The sequence below is a fragment of the Accipiter gentilis genome, unplaced genomic scaffold (genome assembly GCF_929443795.1).
Source record: "Accipiter gentilis unplaced genomic scaffold, bAccGen1.1, whole genome shotgun sequence".
Classification (NCBI taxonomy): domain Eukaryota; kingdom Metazoa; phylum Chordata; class Aves; order Accipitriformes; family Accipitridae; genus Astur; species Astur gentilis.
This window is the reverse complement of record NW_026060847.1, coordinates 629,934-653,896: the sequence shown is the minus strand read 5'-3', so window position 1 is coordinate 653,896 and position 23,963 is coordinate 629,934.

The following is a 23,963-nucleotide window of genomic DNA, read 5'->3' as shown; positions in this document are numbered from 1 at the left end:
CCGTAAGAACTCGATGTTCAATATTTTTCTGGTCAGGACCAGTGTGCAAGTTTCCCTGTGACAAGTCTGTGCTCCATAACGCTGTCACAGCTGAGATGCTGTGGCCCAAATGTGCACTGCCAGGAGGAGCTGGAGACCCATGGTTTGTCACAAAACTGTGACGTTTTTGGATTAAATGAGACGTGGTGGGACAGCTTGCTGAGCTGTGGTGCTGCAATGGAGGGATACAGGCTGTGCCCAGGGAGCAGCAGGGACGATGAGGACTATGTCCCCTGTATGAAAGGGAAGCTTGGATTTGTGGAGGTCCTCTCTGTGACAGAAAACAGGTTGGACTAGCATTTGTCATTTAGGATCAGAGCAGGAGTCAGCAAGAGTGACCTTGTGTTTGCAGTTACAAACTGTTTTCTCAGGCAAAGAAAAAGGGAAACGTCTTTTGTAGCAACCCCAGCAGGTCTCCAGGTTCATGAGCAGGTTCCTGTGGTGAACTTAAGTGCCCTGGCATTCCCTGGCAAGGCACAGCAACAGGGTGCCAAGAGCCTGAAGGCTCTTGGGACAACTTCTTCAGACAGTTGCCAGGTGGGCCACTGAGGGTGATTCTCACTTGGACCTGATCCTGGCCAACAAGGAACAGCTGGTTCAGGGTGTAATGATATCCAGTGTCAGTCTTGGCTGTCATGGCCATGAATTAGTGGGGGATGAGACAGCAAAGGGCAGTGAGTAAGGCCGGCAGCAGAGCACAGACCTGGGACTCCAGAGGAGAAGACTTGGACACACTCAGGAGACTGAGACAAGTGGTGCCATGGGAAGCAGCTCTGAAGGGTGAAGGAGCATGGGAAATCTGATAGGCCTTACAGGACAGCCTCTTCCAAGCACAAGAAGGATCTCCCCAAATACCCTTGAAGAGAAGCAACCATCTCCGCAGGCTGCTTGTGTGAACTGACTGAGCTCCAGGCAAAAAGGCAGCAGGCAGGAGGTAGAAACAAGAAAAGCTGCTGACAGAATCTAGAAACCTTGTCCCAGGATGTAGGGATGACGTTAAAGCCAAAGGTCCCATTGACTTCAGAGATGCAGGGGAGGATAGAGGCAGCAAGATGAGCTGATACTGGTTCATTAACCATAAAAAAATAGAGAAGGTTAATGAGGACCTGCTGCTGAGCTTCCTCAGTGTAGGAGCAGGTAAGGCTGAGGAACTTAATGACTTCTTTGGCTGTGCCTTCTGCCAGGCCTTTGTGACTGGTGGCAGGACCCTGGAGGAAAACAACCAGCAGTAAGTGGGGATCAAGTCAGAGGTTACTTGAGCACATTCAGCCTTGAACAGCCCCTGGGAGCAGAGGGGAATCATCCAAGGCTGGAGAGGGAGCAAGCCAATTTGAAAGCTAGGCTCACCCTGCATCACTTTTGACACATCATGAAGATCAGGACAAGTCCCTGATGGCTTCCAAAAAAGTTGACAGCTGTCTTCCAACACAGGCCAGAGGATTACCAGAGGAACAAAAGGCTGTATAACCTCCTGTAGGAGAGCAGTGTGTCCCTGAGCATGTCCTCCTGGATGATATTTCTGGGAAGATGAAGAGGAAGGAGACTGGGCATGGCCAGCATGGATTTGTCCAGGGTGGATCATGAGAGGCCAACCTCATGGCTTTCTAGGATAAAAGGGCTGGATTTCTGGATGAGGCTGGATGATCAGTGGGTGTCTTTTATGATACGATTGCATACAGCACATCTGGAAGGATGGAGAGATGGATGGAGGGATGGATGGATACAGAGATAGGTGGAACTGGGATTGATGGTTCAGCCCCAGTGGGTCATAAAATATTGGTCCCGTTCTGCTTGGAGACCTGTAAGAATTTGGCACTGAAGATGTTTGCATCTTGACTGCATGCCTCAGCCTCGAGATGGGGATTGCCCCTGCGGGGGGGTGGCTCTGCCAATCCAGCCACATGGGTCTAGGTGGTGCAGACTCTACTTGAAGACATTCCTGTAACCCAAATACATTGGGATGAATGCAGAACTAGCTAGTCAAAATCAAGCATTTCATTCAATTGGTCTCTTTGCTTTGTCATCTTCTCACTTTGACTACACTCCTGAAATCTCTCTAGTTCACCACAGAAACATTGAAGACTTGTATTGGGTTTGGCTGCGATGGAGTTAATTCTCCCCACAGCAGCCCTCGTAGTGCTGTGCTCAGCATTGTTAGCTAGAAAGGTGTTGATAACACACCAGTGCTTTAGCTACTGCTGAGCAGTGCTGACACAGCATCAAGGCTGTCTCTCTAGCATTTTTGCCCCTTCAATGGCAGGCTGGGGCTGGGCAAAATCTTGGGAGGGGATATAGCCAGGACAGCAGACCAAAACTAATCGAACAGATATTCCATACCATATGACTCAGCTATAAAAGCCGAGTAAAAGGAGATGGAAGGGTAGCATTTTCGTATTCTGTAGCAACCACTACACATACTGAAGCCCTGCTTCCCAGGAAGTGGCCAGACATCGCCTGCTGATGGGATGTAGAGAATAACATCATTTGTTTTTCTTTGCTTTCGCACGCGACCTTTGCTTTCACTTTATTAAACTCTCCTTATCTTGACCCACGGGCCTTTTGTTATGTTTTCTCTCCCCTGTCCAGCTGAGGAGGGGGAGTGATAGAGTGGCTTTGGTGGGCACCTGGCACCCAGCCAGGGTCAGCCTACCACAAGACTAAAGGCAAATTATACCCAGACTTGGCTCCTTGGGGTGTTTTGCATGATAATGAGTGCTCTGGGGCTGAGTTCCTGAACTGCAGATCCTTAGAGACTGACCAAGCCTCTAGAGAAGTCCAAGTCAGAAGCAAACCTCCAGGTTTGTGTGGGTGTTAGCAGGCCCTGCTGAAGTCCGTCACTGAAGAGACCATGCAGGGAATGAGCAGACAAAGCTCCTGTCCCTGAGGGTTGGTGAAGCAGGAAGTTGGAGGCACTTGGTACAGGAGGAACATTAAATGTGGCAGTCACTGTGAAAGCCCTTGACGGGCTTCAGCAAGCTGGATGGCCAAGCCCTGACCTCCATCCCATGGGGATGTGGCACCATTTCCTCTTGGGATGCTCAGGGCTCTTCCTGCGGGCAATGCGAAGTGGGAGTGTGTGATGCTGCCAGGTACAGGTCAGGAGTACAACACCTTGCAGGTTCTGTGGATGGTGGGTGAGGAGGCAACACAGCACTGGAGCTGTAAGGACCTCATGTCCTCTAGTGGGCAACAGTGGAAGAGACAGCAGCCATAGCCAAGAGAACAAGGGTCTCTGCTCTGCTGGGGTGTCAAAGCCCCACCAAGGCCCTCGGCCATCTCCAACACAGCTACACTGTCCTGTGACTGTGCCTACTTCCTTGCTTCCAAGCTGGGGTTTTCTGAGGATTTGCCAATTCCTGTGAGGTCCCCACAAGCCATCCCTTTTCTTTTAAAGCCTTCTAATGCTCATTTACACCCAAGATTTCCAAGGGCCAGACTTGCTAGAATCCTCCATTTAGCACCACAACACAGCACTAAACTGCACATCCTCCTTCTTCTGCTGTTGCCTCACATTACAAACTCAACGTGTTTCACTACAGCATGACTCCCGCCCCGATATTTTAAATCTTTTCCCTGCCTTTAACTCACCACTCACCGATACACCCACACGGCACTCTCTGTGCACGCTACATGGAAATATCTATATCAGCCCTCATTTGCCAAGGAGGGGCCTGCCTTCCTGCCATCTTCCCAGGACAATCCTCTTCCTCAACCTCCACACACCGACATCGCCTGCCTTCCAGTTCTGTTTTCAGACATGGTTGTAAGGATTTGATATAGCCGTTTGCCACAGCCATTTGCCACCACCTTCTTTCTCACTAACATTCCTCAACCCTGTCTCGCACACCTACACACGGCCAATCGCTGATGCTCAGCACCACTCACTCTTCAGAAGACGTCTTGAGTGTTTTGGATCTTCCTGGTGCTTTTTATAAGCTTCCTTGCTCCCTCCAGAGCTCATGACGAGCTTTCTTGGCCACAACAGGGCCTTGATGACCAACTCTTGTGAAATGGTTGCCTTTTTTATGATCGTCTGTGCAGATAGGGTAGTCACACAAAAGTAGCAAAAATATCAAAACGGGTGCTGAGTAAAGTTTCAGTAAGAACCAGGTGAGCCACACCCATGCCTGTGGCTTCCTGGAAAGGCATCTGTCCTGAGAATCAGATCCAGCCTCTGCCACTCTCTGAAGAGGGAAAACCAGCAGTGTCCAGGCCACCTGGGGAACATAAAGGGCGACCTTTTGCAAGACCACCCTTCATCTAAAGTGCTTTGGATGTGTCCCTGAGGATGGGCTATCATGCCTTATATGGCAGACACTGATTCAGCTGGCATTACCTAGAGGGGCTGACAGAGATGTAGACTGCTACGTTGCAGATATTTACATTTAGGCAGGTTAATGCTTTTTGGGGTACATACTGAGACTCCTAGGGAAACCACACAAACACATGAAGGATTATCAAAGGACTTTCTCCAGTTTCCCCATCCTCCTTAGAAATGGGAAACCCACTGGCTCACATGGCATCCATCATAACCCCCCAGGCAGCTCCTCAGCCAGTCATGTCACAGCCTGTCCCAAGGCATGGGGTTATTCTGAGCCAGTGCAAACCTTGTCCCCTTTGCCTTGTAAAACTTCTGGAGGTTTCTTTGGCCAAATCCACAAGTGTCTCAAGGTCCCTTTGGGCTGAAAATACACCACCTCAACATGTAAGGTCTGTGGGCCACTGCCTCAAGCAGTGGATGAATATGGAGGATTACAGGACACTGCAGGTGATGAAAGAGAACGATGCGCTTCATGGAGTTGCCTACCAACGTGCAAAATGCCACAGGAACCCTCTCAAAAACACCAGAAGAAGTTAGAAAAGAAGTAATGCATGGCCAATGGGGAAAAGATTAGCAGGGTAGGCTGTTCTTTTTGGATGGTGTTATGATAGTAAAACAGGAGCACTTGTAGTTTCAGGGAAGTAAAATGGAAGCAAGTGTAGGGATTGGCGCTCGGAAGATCTCGCGATGTACGGAAAGAGAAGGGTTAAAGGAGGCGGGATGACCGACAGACAGTATATAAGGGCGTGACGCAGTTGAATAAACGCCATTTGCAGCATCCTCATATTGGTGTCAGTGCTCTGTGGCCCAGGGTATGGTGGACCCTGTGCCGAGTCCCACGGGGTGATCAGACGAATGTCTACAAGTGGTGACCCTGACGTGATTGGACATCGGCGGATTACGCGGGGCGTAATCGAAGGCCTGGCCAGGCATGGAAGCAGTCCTGAAGGTGTTGGACTCATGCTCTAGAGAGGTAAAAATCCCTATGGGACAAAAAGAAGCGAAAGCTTGCCTAGAGCGGCTCCTGAAAGAGGAAGCGATAGAGCGCCCGGGGGACATATTGTCTCCTGAGTGCTGGCCGAAATGCACCGCGGCTTTAGCGGAACGGGCTATGGCGACACAGCATGGTCCGGAGTTAAAGACGTGGGGGCGGATTAGGGCGATTTTCAGGAAAGTGCGGGAGGAGGGCTTAACATGGAAGGAAGCAAAGAGATTGATGCACGCGCAGGCGGAGCGGGGCGTGCAGGCGGATGGGGAGGCGCGGACAGAAGGGCTGACGGAGGTAGCGGAGCAGACGCCTCTGGTGCTCCCAGTGCAGCTGTCAGCACCGGCCGAACCACCGGGATACCCTTGGGAGGAGTTGGAACGGGAGCGTGAACGGGCGAGAGAGGAGGAGCGGGAGAAAGAGCGACAGTTAATTCAGGAGGCAGAGGAACCCGTGGCTGAGCAAAGGAGACGGGAGAAGGAGAGGCAGAGACTAGAGGAGGCGGAGAGGGCTGTGATGAAGGGATCAGAAAAGGAGCAGGTAGAGGAGGGAGCGGTTCCCCTGTATGATCCGGAGGATTGGGTGCCGGGACGTGTTTTGCGAACTGTGCCACAAGCGCACCCTAAGATGGCGCCGACATCCGCTCTCTCCCCGGATGTCTCTCCGGAAGTCGGGAGAGGCGGAGCACGGCCAAAGGAAGGAGGAAGGAAAGTCAGGACACTCCCACTTCCGCGCGTAGCGGAAGAGGAAGAGAGTGGGCCGGACTCAATCGAGGGGTCGGCTCAACGGTTAGAGGAGGCGTGGCAACTGGTGGGCGGAAACCGCTGTTGTCCGCCACATGCAGCGATAAAACAAAAGGCTATTTCCGGCTGTAAGGCGCAGTCGGCAGCAGCCAGTGAAAAGGCAACGCCTATGCCTTTAACACCTGCGCCCAACCCAGCTACAGATCCGCTGCAGATGCTGCAGCGAGTAGTAGAGGAGTTGCAGGAGCAGGTGAAGCAACAGCGGGAGCTGCTACAAGCAGCTGGGGAACAGAAAGGAGTTCCCAATTCACCGAAGGTCACGTTGCCAGACTGGAAAATTGTAGCAAAGGAATGTGTTATGGACGGCATACGTTTTGAAGGACCCCCTTTAGTTTGCCCAGTCCGAGCTGGTCCAGGTGGTGTAGGGGTGGAGTGGTCTCCGTTAGATAGCAAGCTTTTGCAACAAGTGAAGAAGGCCGTGGATGATTACGGCTTAGGACATCCCATGACAGGCTCTCTTTTAGATGTGGTTTTTTCAGGTTCACTGACTCCCTGGGATTCGCGACAGTTTTGCAGTATGATTTTGACTCCCACCTTTTTCTTGATTTAGAAAGAAGCTTGGACAAACAGATTACAAGCAGCACTAGTTGAGGCCCGACAAGAAAGACCCAGAAACAGGAAAGTGGGAAGGTGGGTGGCGCTTGGTGACACAGGGAAGAGGGTATGCTGCAGTACAATCATCAGAGCACCCAGACTCACGCGTGCGCTGGGTGCCGGCACGGTGGTTGAAACCAGACCTCAGTCAATAACGATTTGTTGTGAGTTATTTTGCAGGATGCCGTTCAAAAGATCGTCTAAGTACCTGCACTGTGGTCGCTGCGACCCTTGGGTGCTTATCAAGTATGACCGCTGTGGACAACAACTCTGGAGACGCACCAACCGAGCATCAAAATGGTGTGACCGATGTTTTGAACACCGCAGATCCACTTTACAGCAACCGCTGTGTGTACCCCATAAGCAGGGGACTATGATATGCTTTTAGACAAAGCCAATCAATTACAGGAGGCAGGTGACAGTGGCTTGACAATGTCCTCTCGTCGACCTGGCAATGGCTCCTGTCTTTGATTGACTGAAAAACGTTGACCCTATTTGGAATCCTTTTGGTGGTGGTTATTATGGTTTGTTGTGGGATACCAGCACTGACTGTTTGCGTGCGGAAACTCTTTATACAGAGTGCGGGTACCCACCAGTACACGAATTACCATGAGGTGGTGGGATCACTTATAGCTGTAACGCCAGTTTGTACCGTCGGTCATCCGCCATAGTGAGGGGGGACTTGTAGGGATTGGCGCTCGGAAGATCTCGCGATGTACGGAAAGAGAAGGGTTAAAGGAGGCGGGATGACCGACAGACAGTATATAAGGGCGTGACGCAGTTGAATAAATGCCATTTGCAGCATCCTCATATTGGTGTCAGTGCTCTGTGGCCCAGGGTATGGTGGACCCTGTGCCGAGTCCCACGGGGTGATCAGACGAATGTCTACAAGCAAGGAATGTGGTCAAGTCTGTTTGGGGTCACCTGAAAAGCAACCCAGCACCTGATGTGCATGACTTCTGTGGCCAGAGAGAACCTGAGAGCTTTCCCTCGTTTGAAGACATGAAGGGGAGGGAAGGACAGCATCATTCATTCACGCTGGAAGGGACCTTGGCAGGTGTCTTGACCAACCTCCTTCACAAAGCAGGGTCAGAGCAGGTTATTCAGGGCTTTATTCAAACATCTCTTCATCATGTTCAAGGATCAAGCCTTTGCATATTCTCCGGGAAACAGCTTCCAGCGCTTCAGTATCCTCGTGTTGGAAAAGTTTCTCCCTGTATGTACCCTGGCCCTCTCTTTTTCCAGCCCATTGCCTCTTGTCCTTGTGTCTTGTACCACGGACATAAGCCTGACTCAGCCTTACTAGGACCAGTACCATGATGCTTGCATGTTCCCCCAGGACCTTCCTTTCTCCCAGCTGAACAAGCCCAGCTCTTTTAGCTTCTTCTCACACGACAAGTGCTTCAGCCCTGATCACCTTGGTGGCCCTCATCTGACCTGGATCCAGTTTGCCAATGTCTCTTTGGCACTACAGGGGGCTCAAAGCCTCGGGAATTCTTCTAGATATGATGTCAAATGTTCTGAGGAGAGAGGGATAATCAATTTCCTTGGCTGTGCTCCTGCTCCTGCAGCCCTTGATTCTGTTGGTTGTCTTTGCTGCTGGTTCATCTTTTGCCTCATGGCACCCAAGGACCACCAGAGCCTTTCCCACAGAGCTGCTACACAGCCATGCAGCCCCTTGCCTCCCTCATTGCAGGGGCATGGCCTGCTTTAGGGGCAGGACTTTGGATTTGTCCTTACTGGATAGCATGCAGTTCTCTTTTGGCCCACCCCTCCAGCATTCCTATGTCCTTTGGGAAGGCAGCCCTGCCCTCCAGTGCAGTGTTGGCTATCCTCAGTGTGGTGGTGTGCTGGTTTGGCTGGGATAGATTTCGTTTTCCTAGCAGCTGGTAGAGTGTTATGTTTGGAGTTCACTATGAGAAGAGTGTTGGTAACACTGATGTTTTCAGCTGTTGCTAGGTAATGTTTAGTCTAAAGTCAAGGATTTTTCAGCTTCTTATGCCCAGCCAGCCAGAAGGGGACACAGCCAGGGCAGCTGACCCAAACTGGCCAAAGGGTTATTCCATACCATGTGACATCATGACGTGCGGAAAACAGACTCCACAATCAGTGAGATTGTAAAGTAGGTATGTTCATTCAGTGCTGGGCGGCACGGGGGGTAGTTCCACCAAAGTCGTGCACGCGCGACTCGGCAGTTTGCCTCAAGTTTATACAGTCAGGTATTACATATTTACAATACGCCTATACATATGCATGACCTATCCCCGCTCCATATTAAAATTAGCTCCAAGAGGTTATTTCCATAGTCCCCTCCTAACTGCGCCTGCGCAGGGCCTCTTTATGGTGGTCGTCTGGTGGTCGCAGAGATGAAGATAGATGACTCCTCTTCGTCACCGCTAGTAACCTTTTTCCTTGCGCAGGCTCAGTGATTTCTTGGTATTCACCCAAGCTGCAAGACCAGTCTTACCTGGCTCTTGGGGCCTGCTCCTGCTTCTTATCAAGGACTGTCTTTACCTCATTGGCTGGTTCCTGGCACCAGCTCTTCTTATCAAGGACTGTCTCTACCTCAGCTAATTTCAACAATGTAAGCACTAAACATCTTCTTTCACCCCCCTTTATTATGTCTACTAAGACCCTTTTGACTCCCCTTGTCTCAGTCCCCCCTTTTCTAGAAAATAGTAAATTCTTTTACTATATTTAATCCTAGTACTTCTAACGCATTATTTCCCTATCTAGCATCCTCTCAAAGTATTTGTTGGTCTCGAGTTTTCGTCGTAACTGATTCTTTTGCCATTCACTGTAAGAGTCTCCTGTACTCTTACAGCACAAAAGGCCACATCGAACCACTATGCAAAGGACCACAGACAACAGAATGATGATTATTATTGTGACAAACAAATGCTTTAACCATGTCAAATTTGGCAACCAGGAGGTTAATTTTTCTAATATGCCTGTCAAGCCCCAAGAAGTGTCATCTTGGGAAACTTCATGTAGTATTTTAGTCCTTTCCCATATCTCCTCAAGATCTGTTTCAATTCGTTGGTTTTGATTGATATAGGTACAGCAGCTTTGGTTTATAACTACACATAAGCCCCCTTCCTTTGCTAAAAGCATGTCCAATCCCATTCTATTTTGGAGCACTACTTTACTCAGGGATTGTATTTCCAGTTGCAACCCTTGAACTGCATGAATTGTAGCACTTTCTATAATCTCTAATGTAGCAGATCTATTCACGATAGCTTTCTCCAACTCGCTTACCCCTAAAGACGGGAATAGCCATCAGACAGAACTATGGTACGTAGTACCTCGAATAACTAGTGGGTTTTCAGCCCGTTTTACACGGAGCCAAGGTGTTCTCAAAAACCCTCGGGGAGGCGAAGCTCCCTCGAATATACTGGCCTGAGGTGCAAGGTATCCTCGAACACAGTGTCCCTTCCAGTTCTGATGTAAACTCTTTCTGGCCTCGCCATCCCCACAGAGCCACCAGTATCCTGGCCCTGTGTTGCATCTTGGACCAAGATGCATCTCCCTTCTGTCTTGCTCTTGCCCCTTCTTTCCTGGCCCACCCTTTGGTTTCCGGATATAATAGAAACTGATACTTAAGTTTAGCCCAAGACGTTCTAATTTTCCTTTATCAAAAGTTCCCAGATTTTCCGCAAGGCTATAATTATCCATGTCTCCCCAAATATTATCAGTAATATTTAAGCAATGGCCAGTAATTAAGAGCTCTTTAGGGTTGGGCACCTCCAAATCAAAGTTGGGTCCCTGCTGGGTATTCCCTTTTCCATGAGGGCATGATCCATTCCTGTCTGGCCCGTCTTTAATGAGAGATGTCCAATTTGTGGTCGGGATTCCTAAAAAGGGGAGTTCCATGTTCCCTCGAGGAAGGGGATTACATACCCAACAATCTGATAAATTTAGTACTTTCGAGATACTCTCTGTCATATTTAAGTAAGTATTTCGATCCCAAGCCTGCCCCTTGGACAAGGTCCAACTCAGGAACATAACAATCAATGTCTCACAAATTTTAGCTTCAAAGGTCCTTTATCTTGTGAATTCCATTGTCCTTTGGGTGCCTTGTTCACCCTAGTGTGATGGATCCAGGCATTCTGTTCCTTGATCTTAATTGCGGTGAAGGAGGTAAGTAATACTTGAAATGGTCCTTCCCACTGCGGCTCCAGAGTTTTTTCTGTAAGAGACTTTACATACACATAATCTCCTGATTGTATATTATGCACAGGCCCATCCAAACCTCTCCCTCGAGTCCCTATCACATGCTTCTTGATTTTATTAAGTTGCTTACCTAATGCCACCATGTAAGAAGTCATAATTTCATCCCCCGCTTGTAGAGACACCCCTCTCTGTATCCCATAGGGTTGCCCATACAGAATTTCAAAGGGGCTCAGTCCTTCTTTCGCCCTTGGTCTTGTTCGTATACGCAGAAGGGCTAAAGGAAGAGACTGAGGCCATGTCAAATTTGCTTCTTGTCCTAATTTCACAATTTGCTGTTTGATTAAGTGGTTCATTTTCTCCACTTGACCACTCGACTGGGGGTGATATGGAGTATGAAGCTGCCAATCTATACCCAAGTGGCGGCTAATTTGTTGTACTATTTTTGAGACAAAATGTGGTCCTCTGTCAGAGGATATGGTTGCTGGAACCCCAAAACGTGGTATTATCTCTTGTACCAGTATTTTAGTTACCTCCCGAGCTTTAGCTGTTCTTGTTGGGAATGCTTCTGGCCAACCTGAAAAGGTATCAGTTACTACCAATAAATATCGATACCCCCCTTTTCTTGGAAGTTCTGTAAAATCAATTTGCCATTGTTGTCCAGGCCCATTGCCTTTTCCAATCTGGCCCATTTCCAGCTTGGGGGTATTCTTAGGATTAGTCTGGAGGCAAAGATCACATTGTTGTGTCACCTGTCTCACCGTGGTGTATAAATTTCTAGCCACAATTTCTCTTATCAAATGATTATACAGAGCTTCTGTTCCCCAATGTCTTTTTCTATGTTCCTCCCGTATCAAATGCCATAATAAGCAAGAGGGAACAATTAGCTTGCCCTGTGGGGTATGAGCCCACCCCTCTTCATTATATGACCCTTCTAAATCTGTAATGAGCTTTTGATCTTCCTTAGTGTATTTTGGCTTACCTTCTAGGGAAATCTGCCTATCAGGAATTAAGGCCCCTTCTGTTTTTACCTTTGTTTTGGCCACTTGTTTTGCTTCTCTGTCCGCCAGCTCATTCCCTTTTTCCAAATCTGAGCTCACTTTCTGGTGTGCCTTAATGTGCATAATTGCTACTTTCTTAGGGAGCTGGACAGCTTCCAGTAACTTCAGAATTTCTTCTGCGCGTTTGATATTTTTCCCTTGAGAACTCAATAGTCCTCTCTCCTTCCAAATTGCTCCATGTGCGTGTACAACTCCAAAGGCATATTTTGAGTCTGTATAAATGTTCACAACTCTGCCCTGGGCCAATTCCAGGGCGCGCGTTAGAGCAATTATTTCTACCTTCTGTGCGGAGGTGTTCGTGGGCAAAGCCCCTGATTCTATTACCTCTTGGCTGGTGGTGACGGCGTATCCCGCATGTCGATTACCGTTCAGGACGTAACTGCTTCCGGCTGTGAACCAAGTTTCCCCGTTTTCCATGGGGCTGTCTTTCAGGTCTGGGCGACTGGCGTATGTTGCTTCAATGGTTTCCAAACAGTCATGATGTACCGGTTCTCCTGTGTTCCCGCTGAGAAAAGAAGCTGGGTTGACAATGTTAGTGACTACAATCTCCACGTCATCCTGCTCTACCAATATAGCTTGATATCTCAGGAATCTTTGTGGAGAGAGCCAGTGTCCACCTTTTGCTTCCAGTACTGCTGATAATGTGTGAGACACCAAAACAGTCATTTTCTGGCCCAGAGTAAACTTTCGGGCTTCCTGTATATTCAGTATCACAGCCGCAACCACCCGCAGGCATCCAGGCCAACCTTTTGCAGTCGTGTCTAACTGCTTAGAGAGGTAGGCAACTGCCTGTCGATATGGGCCCAGGTTTTGTGCTGATATTGCCAGGGCAATGCCCTGCTTCTCATGGGAGTAAAGAAGAAACGGATTACTCGCATCTGGGAGTTCTAAGGCCGGGGCCGACATCAAAGCCTTTTTCAGTAGCTCAAAGGCTCGTTCGGTCTCCTTATTCCACTCAAGGTGTTTCTGCTCAGTGGCTGTCAACGCATACAGTGGTTTAACAAGCAATCCAGAATTATAGATCCACAATCGGCACCACCCTGTCATTCCCAGAAAAGTCCGTAACTCTTTTACTGTCTGAGGTCTCCGAGTTTGACATATTGCCTCTTTACGGACCTGTCCCAAAGTTCTCTGTCCCGCACTAATTTCATAGCCCAAATAATTCACTTTGCGTTGCATTACCTGTGCCTTTTTCTTGGATACCCGGTACCCCTGGAGTCCCAGGAAATTCAACAGACTCACCGTCCATGTCATACAATCTTTCTCTGTTTTGGTGGCGATCAGGATATCATCCACATACTGCAACAGCTTCCCCTCCTCAGACGGGGCTTCCCAGGATTCTAAGTCTTTCGCAAGCTGATTGCCAAAAATGGTAGGCCTATTCTTAAATCCTTGTGGCAACACCATCCATGTGAGCTGGGTCTTTCGACCACTCTTGGGGTTTTCCCATTCAAATGCAAATAACTTTTGGCTGGCTTCATGGAGAGGGAGGCAAAAGAAGGCATCCTTCAAATCTAAAACAGTAAACCAAGTCAATTCAGGTGTTAATACAGTTAACAGGGTATACGGATTCACCACTACCAGGTAAAGATCTTCAGTTATCTTATTCACCGCCCGTAAGTCTTGGACCACCCGATATGATCCATCGGGCTTCCGAACAGGTAATATAGGGGTATTGAATTCAGAGTCACACTCTTTTAATAATCCCAACTGCAAAAATTTTTCTATCACCGGCCGGATTCCTTCTCTGTCGTCTTTCTTTAGGGGATATTGTTTAATTCTTACCGGCTTTTGGCCTTCCTTGATCCTAACTTCAACAGGTGGAGCATTTTTCGCTCTTCCAGGTACATCGGTAGCCCATACCCCTGGATACACTTGGTTTAAGATGTCCTCGTTAATGCTTCCTTCTAGGGGGAGACTAGTTAGGGTTAGGCTCAATATTTGAATATATTGCTGATCTTTTACCTCCAGAGTAATTTCTCCCTTTTTGAATACAATTTTTGCTCCCAATGGTTCCAACAAGTCCCTTCCCAGAAGTGCCTTTGGGGAGTTGGGCATATATAAAAATTTATGAATGCCCCACTGTTTTCCTAATTTATATTCTAAAGGTTTACAAAAATATGCCTTTTCACTTTGGCCAGTCGCTCCTTTCACCGTGACATAATCATTTCCCAGGGGCATCAAAGCCTGATTCAAAGCCGAGTATGTTGCTCCTGTATCTACCAAAAATTCTACCTCTTGTTGTGTTTTCCCTAGCTTAATTATAACCAGTGGATCCGCTAGGGTAGATAACCCAGGTTCCCGTCAGTCTCCCTTCACAGGGGCTACCGTTCTTCCTGTTTGAGCCCTCTGATCCTCCTTGTTCCTTGGGCATTCCCTTTTCCAATGACCAAATTTCTTACACAAAGCGCATTGATCCTTGCCCAGTCGGGGCAAGTCTCATCTAGGCCCTCTTCCTCTTTCTTCCTGAATAACAGCCATTAATTTCCTCTGCCCTTGCCTATATCCTTCTTCTCTGTTACTAAATACCCTCCATGCTTCATCCAACAATATTTCTAAATTCCTACTCTCTGTAGGGCATAATTTCTGAAGTTTGCGCCTTATATCCCCTGTAGACTGACCCAAAACCAGGGAGACTAATTGTTGTATTCCTACCTCTGACCCAGGATCCAGCGGTGTGCTGCAGCGCATTACATCCCTCAGTCGATCCAGGAATTCAGATTGAGACTCTGAAGGACTCTGTTTAACTGCATATAAAGCTGACCAATTTATACTTTTGGGGATCGCTCTCTCCATTCCTTTTATAATCCACTCCTGATACCCCTGCAAGCTTTCCATATGTGCAGATCTATTAGCATCTCACTTTGGGTCTTGGAGAGGGCAATATTCCTTAATGTCCCCTCCTGTGATCTTATAATGATCTTCAGCAAGGTTCCCTGCTGTTTTTAAAATCAGCTGTTTCTCTGTCTCAGTCATATATTCCAATAATAGCTGTATATCCTTCCAGTCAGGGTTATGCTGTTTTACAATAAATTGGAAATGCTTAGCTACACTTATCGGATCTCTCCTATAATCTTTTGCAACCTTTTTCCATTCCCCTAGGTGTAGTTATTGGGCCTGAAAATAGCTCATGGTCACAAGTCTGTTCCAGGCGCCTTTAGACGGCCTTGAACACAATAAATAAGAAGATAGAAGAAGAAAGATCCCAATTAGGAAAACACAGGTGCACATTCCACGATAAAGGGAACTTGGCACAAACAACCTCAGTTCAGGGACTTATCTTGACCAATTGGACTAAGACAAGTCTTGTATGCTTTAATTAACACAACCAATTATGTCTTGTGTTTGTGCGCGTGGACAGTACCGATATAACCAATCACCGCCTATGCTTGTGCACGTGGACAGTACCGATGTAACCAATCACCGCTTATGCTTGTGTGTGTGGACACCAAGCGCTTGCATGTAGTAGCCAATCAAAGTCTCTCAACAACTTAGAGAATTGTATAAAAATGATTAGCTAAGCTCAATAAAATGGCGACTTTAATCATCACATTGGTGTTCCGTCGTCCGGGCCCTGCACGGATTAATCGCTAAACCCTACACTAGGTCAGCAGTAGAAAAGGGTACTTTAATTAACAACGTCCCATCATCTGGCTCCACCGCCTCTCGGAGAGGTGCTTGTAAAGCTGTTGAGGTAGTTTTCTTCGTAGTACGGGAAGATACAGGACTGCTCGGGGGGGTCGGAGTTCTATCCGAGTCTGCATCCTGTTCCTGTGGTCGAGGGGGAGGCTTAAACAAATCAGTTAGATCTTGTTCTAGTACCTGATGAATTTTATTTGTCTTTGTACATCTTTGTCCAATACTACATGCCGAACAACACCGCCTCAGTTTACCTCTAAGCTCCTTGTTGTTCTCTCGCTCAAGTGCAAGCACCATGGGGTCCTGTGGGGGTACCATTCCACAGTCCCTTTGCCACTCTGGATGATTTCGGAGGGTGAAAAACATGTCTGCATACGAAACCTCATCCCATTTTCCTTCTCTTCTTAAAAACAGCATTAGTTGTAATAGAGTATTATAATCTAGTGACCCATTAAGTGGCCACTTAGCATCACTTTCTAACTTATACAACGGCCACCATTGATTGCAGTATTTAATAAGGTTCTTTTTACTTTCCGTACCTCCGGTCCCAACAAGATCTTTCCAGTGAGCAATTACGCAACCCAGAGGACTTTTCCTCAATATTCCTCCTTGATTGTTTCCCATTTTATAACTCCTCCTACACGTCCCAAATTTCTGGAATTAAATTTTCCTTTACACACCAATCTCACTATTTCGGATTCTTAGTGACTTCTTTCCCAATCATAAAAGTGTGGAATTTGGAGAAAACACTCAAGGCAATTTGGTTTCCGTCTGCTAGATGTACAGTACCAGCTTCTCCCCCAAGATTTACACTTCAACAAAACCCAAGCTGGATGCTAATTATTATATAGTCCAGTTGCAAGCCCACATACAAAGCAAGGAATCACCCCTATTGATACATAAGGACATTCACACATTAACAAACATACATACACCTATAAATTTGAACATATCATTTCCACACACCCACACAAATTCTTTAACATAAATTTCCAAGCATTGACATCATATAAGCATCACTCGAGTTGACAACCTTCAGCAGCTGCAAAAATAAACCAAGCACAATTGCGAGGGAGTCCACTTACCCCATAAACTGAGCGCAATTGCGAGGGGGTGCGCTTACCCTTCTCCTGCCTCTTATATACCAGTCATCGACAGGTCCGTCCTGGCTCCCGATACTGGGATGCAGCAGTCACCCCGGATTTGCTCGATCTACCCCCAAGATCGCTAGCGGCCGCTCTATCGGTCAGCAAATCCCCCCAACAGGGTACCCTTCTCCCATACGGGGACTACGCTGCATGCCAGACGTCTCTGTGCGATTTACCAGCTGCCCCGGCCCGTACTTTTACAGGCTCCCCTTGTAAAACATACTGTTTGGCCCGCAGCTCTGCAGGAGGTTGTTGTCTGCTCCCGCGGTGAGCGGCTGGCAGCGGAGGCTCCTCCGAGGAAAGTGCTCAGGGAGCGCCGAGGGGCATCCGCTCCGCAGTCGGTCCCGCAGCCGAGCAGAGAGTCTCCTGCCTGGCTCGCCAAACTGACGTGCGGAAAACAGACTCCACAATCAGTGAGATTGTAGAGTAAGTATGTTCATTCAGCGCTGGGTGGCATGGGGGGTAGTCCCACCAAAGTCGTGCACGCGCGACTCGGCAGTTCGCCTCAAGTTTATACAGTCAGGTATTACATATTTACAATACGCCTATACACATGCATGACCTATCCCCGCTCCATATTAAAATTAGCTCCAAGAGGTTATTTCCATAGTCCCCTCCCAACTGCACCTGTGCAGGGCCTCTTTATGGTGGTCATCTGGTGGTTGCAGAGATGAAGACAGATGACTCCTCTTCGTCACCGCTAGTAACCTTTTTCCTTGCACAGTCTCAGTGATTTCTTGGTATTCACCCAAGCCGCAAGACCAGTCTTAGCTGGCTCTTGGGGCCTGCTCCTGCTTCTTATCAAGGACTGTCTTTACCTCATTGGCTGGTTCCTGGCACCAGCTCTTCTTATCAAGGACTGTCTCTACCTCAGCTAATTTCAACAATGTAAGCACTAAACATCTTCTTTCACCCCCCTTTATTATGTCTACTAAGACTCTTTTGACTCCCTTTGTCTCAGTCATGTCTAGTATATAAACTGGGGGGAGTTGGCCTGGGTGGGTGTCACGGATGCACGACTAACCAAATCCAACAGGTGTTAAAACTCAGATTTATTCTTCAGCAAAAGTTAGTTAGAAGTCCACATAGAAGTCGACATGCTGAATGATGTAAAGAGAATTAATACTACACGGCTGACTTAAGTATCCCCAAGTTTTAAAGTGATGGCTCAAAATGCGCACCTGAAAGCTGAAGGCTTTCTCCCTTGAGGAGTTACCTCAGTGGTGCCCTGACCGGAGAGGGAGTCCCTAGCTGCTGACCCACTGCTCCATGGAAGACTGCCAATGTGTCCTCTGGCAGGACCCCGTTTATACCGTTGTTGAATCTGACCTGTGGTCATTTAATTCTATTGGCTAGGAGGGTCACCTCGGTGTACCTGGTGCATCTCGATTGGCCAGTTCAAATTTCAAACTGCAGCCTCCAGGGTTTCCTTCCCCTTCTCCCTTCCTGGAGTTTCGTTTCCTGCTGGCAGGATGAGGGGGCGGGATGTGCTGCCACATCCTTAACCGTGCAAGTGGACTAGACCAGGCCTCCCTAGCCGCACAAGGGGCGTAGACCAGGCCTCCCGACTGGTGCTAGTGGGGTAGTCTGGGCCTCCCTGCACGTGCGAGCCATGTAGACCAGGCCTCCCTAACGGCACGGGTGGGGTAGATCTGGCCTCGCTGCCAGCGCCGGTGGGGTAGACCTGGCCTCCCTAGCTGAGTGGGCAAGGTAAACCAGGCCTCCTTACCAGCAAGGGTGGGGTAGACCTGGCCAACCTACTGGCACCGGTAGGGTAGACCAGGCCTCCCTAACTGCACGGGAGGGTACACCTGGCCTCCCTACCGGTGCCCTTGGGGTAGACATGGCCTCCCTGCTGCACCGGTGGGATAGACCAGGACTCCCTAACCACGTGGGCGGGGTAGACTTGGCTTCCCTGCCAGTGCCGGTGGGGTAGACCTGGCCTCCCTAGCCTAGTGGGTGGGGTAGACCAGGTCTCACTAACGGCAAGGGCAGTGTAGACCAGGCCTTCCTAACCGTGCATCAGGTTAGAACTGGCCTCCCTGCCGGTGCCAGTCGGGTGGACATGATCTCCCTACCTGAGCATGCGGGGTAGACCTGGTGTCCCTACCAATGATGGTGGGGCAGTCAAGGCCTCCCTAACCACGCAGGTGGGGTAGACGTGGCCTCCCTACCAGCACCGTGGAGTAGACCTGGCCTCCCTAAACTCACAAGTGAGGTAGACCAGGCTTTCCTAATCGCGCGGGTGCAGTAGAACTGGCCTCCCTGCCGGCGCTGACAGGGTAGACCTGGCCTCCCTAGCTGAGTGGGCGGGGTAGACTAGGACTCCCTAATAGCAAGTGAGGGGTAGACCTGGCCACCCTAACCATGCGGTCGGCATAGACCTGGCCTCCCTACCCACTCCCGTGGGCTAGACCTGGCCTCCATGATGCTCCGGTTGGGTAGACCTGGCCTCCCTAACCACGCAGGCGGATTAGACCTGGCTTGCTTAACCACGAGGGCGGATTAGACTTGGCCTCCCTAACCTCACGGGCGGAGTAGACCTGGCCTTCCTAACCGTGCAGCGGTGTAGAACTGGTCTCCCTGCTGGCACCAGTGGGTAAACAAGCCTCCCTAGCTGAGCAGGTGGAGTAGACCAGGCCTTCCTAACCGCGCTATCGGGGTAGACCTGGCCTACCTACCGGCACCGTGGGGTGGAACTGGCCTCCCTGCTGCACCGGTGGTTTAGACCAGGCCTCCCTAACCGCGTGAGCAGGGTAGACTTGGCCTCACTATCAGCACCGGTGGTGTAGACCTGACCTCTCTAGCTGAGCGGGCGGGGTAGACCAGGACTTGCTACTGGCAACTGCAAGGTAGAACAGCCCTCCCTAACCACGTGGGCAGAATAGACCTGGGCTCCCTACCCCAACCGGAGAAGTAGACCTGCCCACCCTAACTGCATGGGTGGGGTAGAACTTGCCTTCCTACCTTCGTGGGTGGGATAGACCAGGACTCCATAACCGTTCGGGCGGGGTACACCTAGCCTCCCTACCGGTGCCAGTGGGATACACCAGACCTCCTTAACTGTGTGGGCGGGGAAGACCTAGCCTCCCTACCCGTGCAGACGGGGTAGACCTGGCCTTCCTACACGGAAGGGCGGGGTAGAGATGACCTCCATAACCACACGGGAGGGGTAGACCTGGCCTCCATAACCACGTGGGCAGGGTAGAATTGGCTGCCTTAATCGCAGGGGTGGAGTAGACCTGTTTTCCCTACCCGAGCAGGCAGGATAGATCTGGCCTCCCTACCAGAGCCGGTGGCGTAGACAAGGCCTCTCTAACCGCGTGGACAGGTTAGACTTGGCTTCCCGACTGGCACTGGGAGGGTAGACCTGGCCTCCCTATCTGCGCGGGCACGGTAGCCTTGGCCCCCCTACCGGCGCTGGTGGGGTAGACCAGACCTCCCTAGCCGTGCGGGTTGGGTAGACCTGGCCTCCCTAATGGAGCCAGTGGGGTAGACTTGGTCTCCCTACCTCAGCAGGTGGCGTAGACCTGGCCTCCCTACCCACACGGGTGGGCTAGACCACGCCTCTCTAACCGGGTGGGCGGGGTAGACCTAGCCTCTGTAACCAAGCAGGCAGGGTATATTAGGCCTCCTTACCCGCACAGACGGGGTAGACATGGGCTCCCGAACTGCACGGGCAGGGTAGACCTGACCTTCCAGCCAGAGCTGGTGGGGTAGACCCTGTATCCTGAATGGCACCGGTGGTGTAGACCTGTCCTCCCTACCAGCAAGGGTAGGGTAGAACCAGCCTCCCTAACTGCCTAACTGCAAGGGCAGTGTAGACATGGCCTCCCTGTTGGCACTGGTGGGGTAGACCAGGCCTCCCTCACTGTGCGGGCTGGGTAGACCTGTCCTCCCTATCCGTGCAGGCAGGCTGGACGAGGCCTCCCTAACCATGTGGGCGGGGTAGACAAGGCCTCACTACCAGAAAGGGCAGGGTAAACCTGGCCACCCTAGCTGAGCGGGCGGGGTAGACCAGGTGTCCTTACTGGCTCCAGTGGGGAAAACCTGGCTTCCATAACCATGCAGGCGGGGTATACCTGGCCTCCGTAACCATGCGGGCAGGGTATATTAGGCCTCCCTACCCACATAGACGGGGTAGACATGGGCTCCCGAACTGCATGGGCAGGGTAGACCTGACCTCCCAGCCAGAGTGGGCGGGGTAGACCTGGCCTCTTTAATGGCACCAGTCGGGTAGACGTGGCCTCCCTAACCGCGCGGGCGTTGTAGACCTGGCCTCCCTTGCAGCGCCCCTGGCATAGACCTGGCCTCCCGACCAGCACTGGTGGGGTAGATATGGCCTCCCTAACCCCATGAGCCAGGTAGACCAGGCCTCCTTACCATTAAGGGAGGGGTAGAACTGGCTTCCATACCGGTGCCGGCGGGGTAGACCTGGCCTCCCTAGTCGAGCTTGCGGGGTAGACCAGGTCTCCCTACAGGCAAGGGCGGGGTAGACCAGGCCTCCGTAACCGTGCAGGTAGGGTAGAACTGTTCTGCCTACCCGATCAGGCGGGGTAGACCAGGCCTCCCTGCCAGTGCCGGTGGAGGAGACCTGACCTCCCTGCTGGCAAAGACGGGGTAGACCTGGCCTCTGTACCACTACAGGCCCCGCGTGGGCGGGGTGGACCTGGCCTCCCAAACTACGCAGGCGTGGAAAACCTGGCCTCCCTACTGTCACCGGAGGAGTAGACCTGGCCTCCCTGTGGCGCCGGTGGTGTAGACGTGGCCTCCCTAACTGCGTGAGAGGGGTAGACCTGGCCTACCTTACCACGTGGGCCAGGTAGACCAGGCCTCCCCACCGGTTAAGGGTGGGTTAGACCTGGCCTCCATAGTCGAGCTTGTTGGGTAGACCATGTCTCCCTACAGGCAAGGGTGGGGTAGACCAGGCCTCCCTAACAATGCAGGTGGGGTAGAACTGTCCTCCCTACCTGCTCAGGCGGGGTACACCACGCCTCCTTGCCAGTGTCAGAGGAGTAGACCTGGCCTTCCTGCCGGCGCTGTAGGGTAGAGCAGTCGTCTCTACCAGCGCGGGCCAGGAGGATTCAGCTTCCCTAACTATGTGGGCAGGGTAGACCTGGCCTCCCGACCACCACCAACATGCCTCCCAATCATGCAGTGCCCCTTGCTGTAGACAAGATGGACCTTGCCATAATGCTGGCATTCAGGTGCTGGCAAAATTGCACCAGCCCTTTTGGAAGGTCATGGTGGTTTTTTCCACCTCCGTCTCCAGTGGGACATGGCTTTCCTGGACATCCTGTGCCATATTTGCCAGCCGCATGCCATTGCACTAGGTGCCTCAGGCACGGCACTAGAGGCCATTCTTATGCCATATAAAAGATAGCTTGGACATTATATCGGTGCCTGCAATGCAGGGGTGTGCTCATGTCTGAGTTTTGCAGTGAGCTGAGCAATAGTGAGTGCCTAAACAGGGATCTGACCATCCTTCTGGTGCACACTTCCTTTTGGTTAGCTGAAAGACCAGCAGCTGCCATCGAAATGTGAGTCTAACTGACGTTCAGGTGCCCTAAACTTTGGGTATAACCTGAGGTCACCAAGAGACCCCTCTCCACAACCCCACAGCTGATACTCAGGAAGTTGTGGGTATCCCAGGTATTCTCAATCAGAGCCTGAAGACACGTTTTTGTTTGCAAAACGTAAGTTTTTGACCACCCCTGGCACCTCAAATGCTACCAGGTTTTTGTGTGTGAGCAGCTGACAGCCACCCTGCATCTGCATGAATCCCAGCAGGAGCTCAGGGCAGCGGCTGGCCTGCAGGCACCTGTTTTGCACAAACTGCACTGGAGCAAGGTTGTAAAAGACCTTTGAGTATAAGATCATTGAGTCTAGCCATAAACCTAACACTGCCAAGTCCACCACTAAACCATGGCCCTAAGTGCCACATCACATATAGATGTGTTTTAAATAGCTCCAAGGATGGTAAGTCAACCACTTCCCCAGGCAGCCTGTTCCAATGTTTGATGACCCTTTTGGAGAAGACATTTTTCTAAATATCGAGTCTAGGAATATTGATTTTTGTCAGAAGGTCCTTTCTCACCCATACCGGCCTCCTGCAAAATTGCTTGACTTCCTGCCTGTCTGGGATACTGTTCTGGTGCTTGAAGAGGACAGCCTTGCCCATCAAAGAGCTCTCCCCTCTTCTCTGCAGGACCATATCCCATGGGATACTGTCAAGGATGTCCCTTGGCAGACCAAAGCCTGCTCTCCTGAAGGCCTGAGCTTTGCCTTGTTCCTGAAGTCCTGCTCTTTGCCTCTCAGGAACCTCAACTCTACTTTCTCACCCCTGACTATTACACCCCTGACCAGCTCTTCCTTGTTTCCAAGGATGACGTCCTGCAGGACACTCCCCTTCACTGGCTCCTCAGGCACCCTTGCCACGAGGATGCTGTCAATGAACTCCAAACACCTCCTGGATGGCTTTCGCCTCGCTGCGTTGCCCCTTCAGCAAATTTCAGGGCAGTTTCAGTCTGCCATGAGGAGCAGGGCCTGCAAACAGGAGGCTTCTTCCAGTTGTCTGAGGAAGGCCTCACCTGCTTTTTCTTTCTGATCAGAAGGTCTGCAACACACAGACACCCACCACAACATTGCTTATGTTGTTCTGGCCTCTCATGCAGACTGTCCATCTGTCCCTATCCAGCAGTGCTCCATGCATGCCTGCTGCTCTCTCACATAAAGGGCAACTTCCCTTCCAGGTCCAGGCCGATGGATTTATCAGTACCTGACCTCCCCAAACCCCTCACCTTCTCCAGGAGGTGGTTTGAACAACATTATCCGTCCTGTAGCCAACTCACAGACTCTCAGGGCTCTCCAATATCCAGTCGAGGCTTATGGTCTCTAAAATAACTGGCTCTCAGGCCTCTTTCTATACTTGCTGCCTGCTTTGGTTTCATGTTTGCTACTGGTTTCACCTACCGACATACACACTGACATCTCCTGTTTTACCCCACAACCACAGCAGGAAGCTGAGAGCACAGACCCCAGAAAGTACCTTTCCTCCCAAGTAGCCCCTGCCTTGATGTGCTTCTGGAAAAAGTCCCCCTGGGCATGCCCTGGGGTGATCTGGAGCTGTGAGCAGCCCTGACCTAGGCAGCACCCTCTCAACAGCAGAAAGACCCTGCCTTGCTCTGCCTGCAGGTTGCTCCA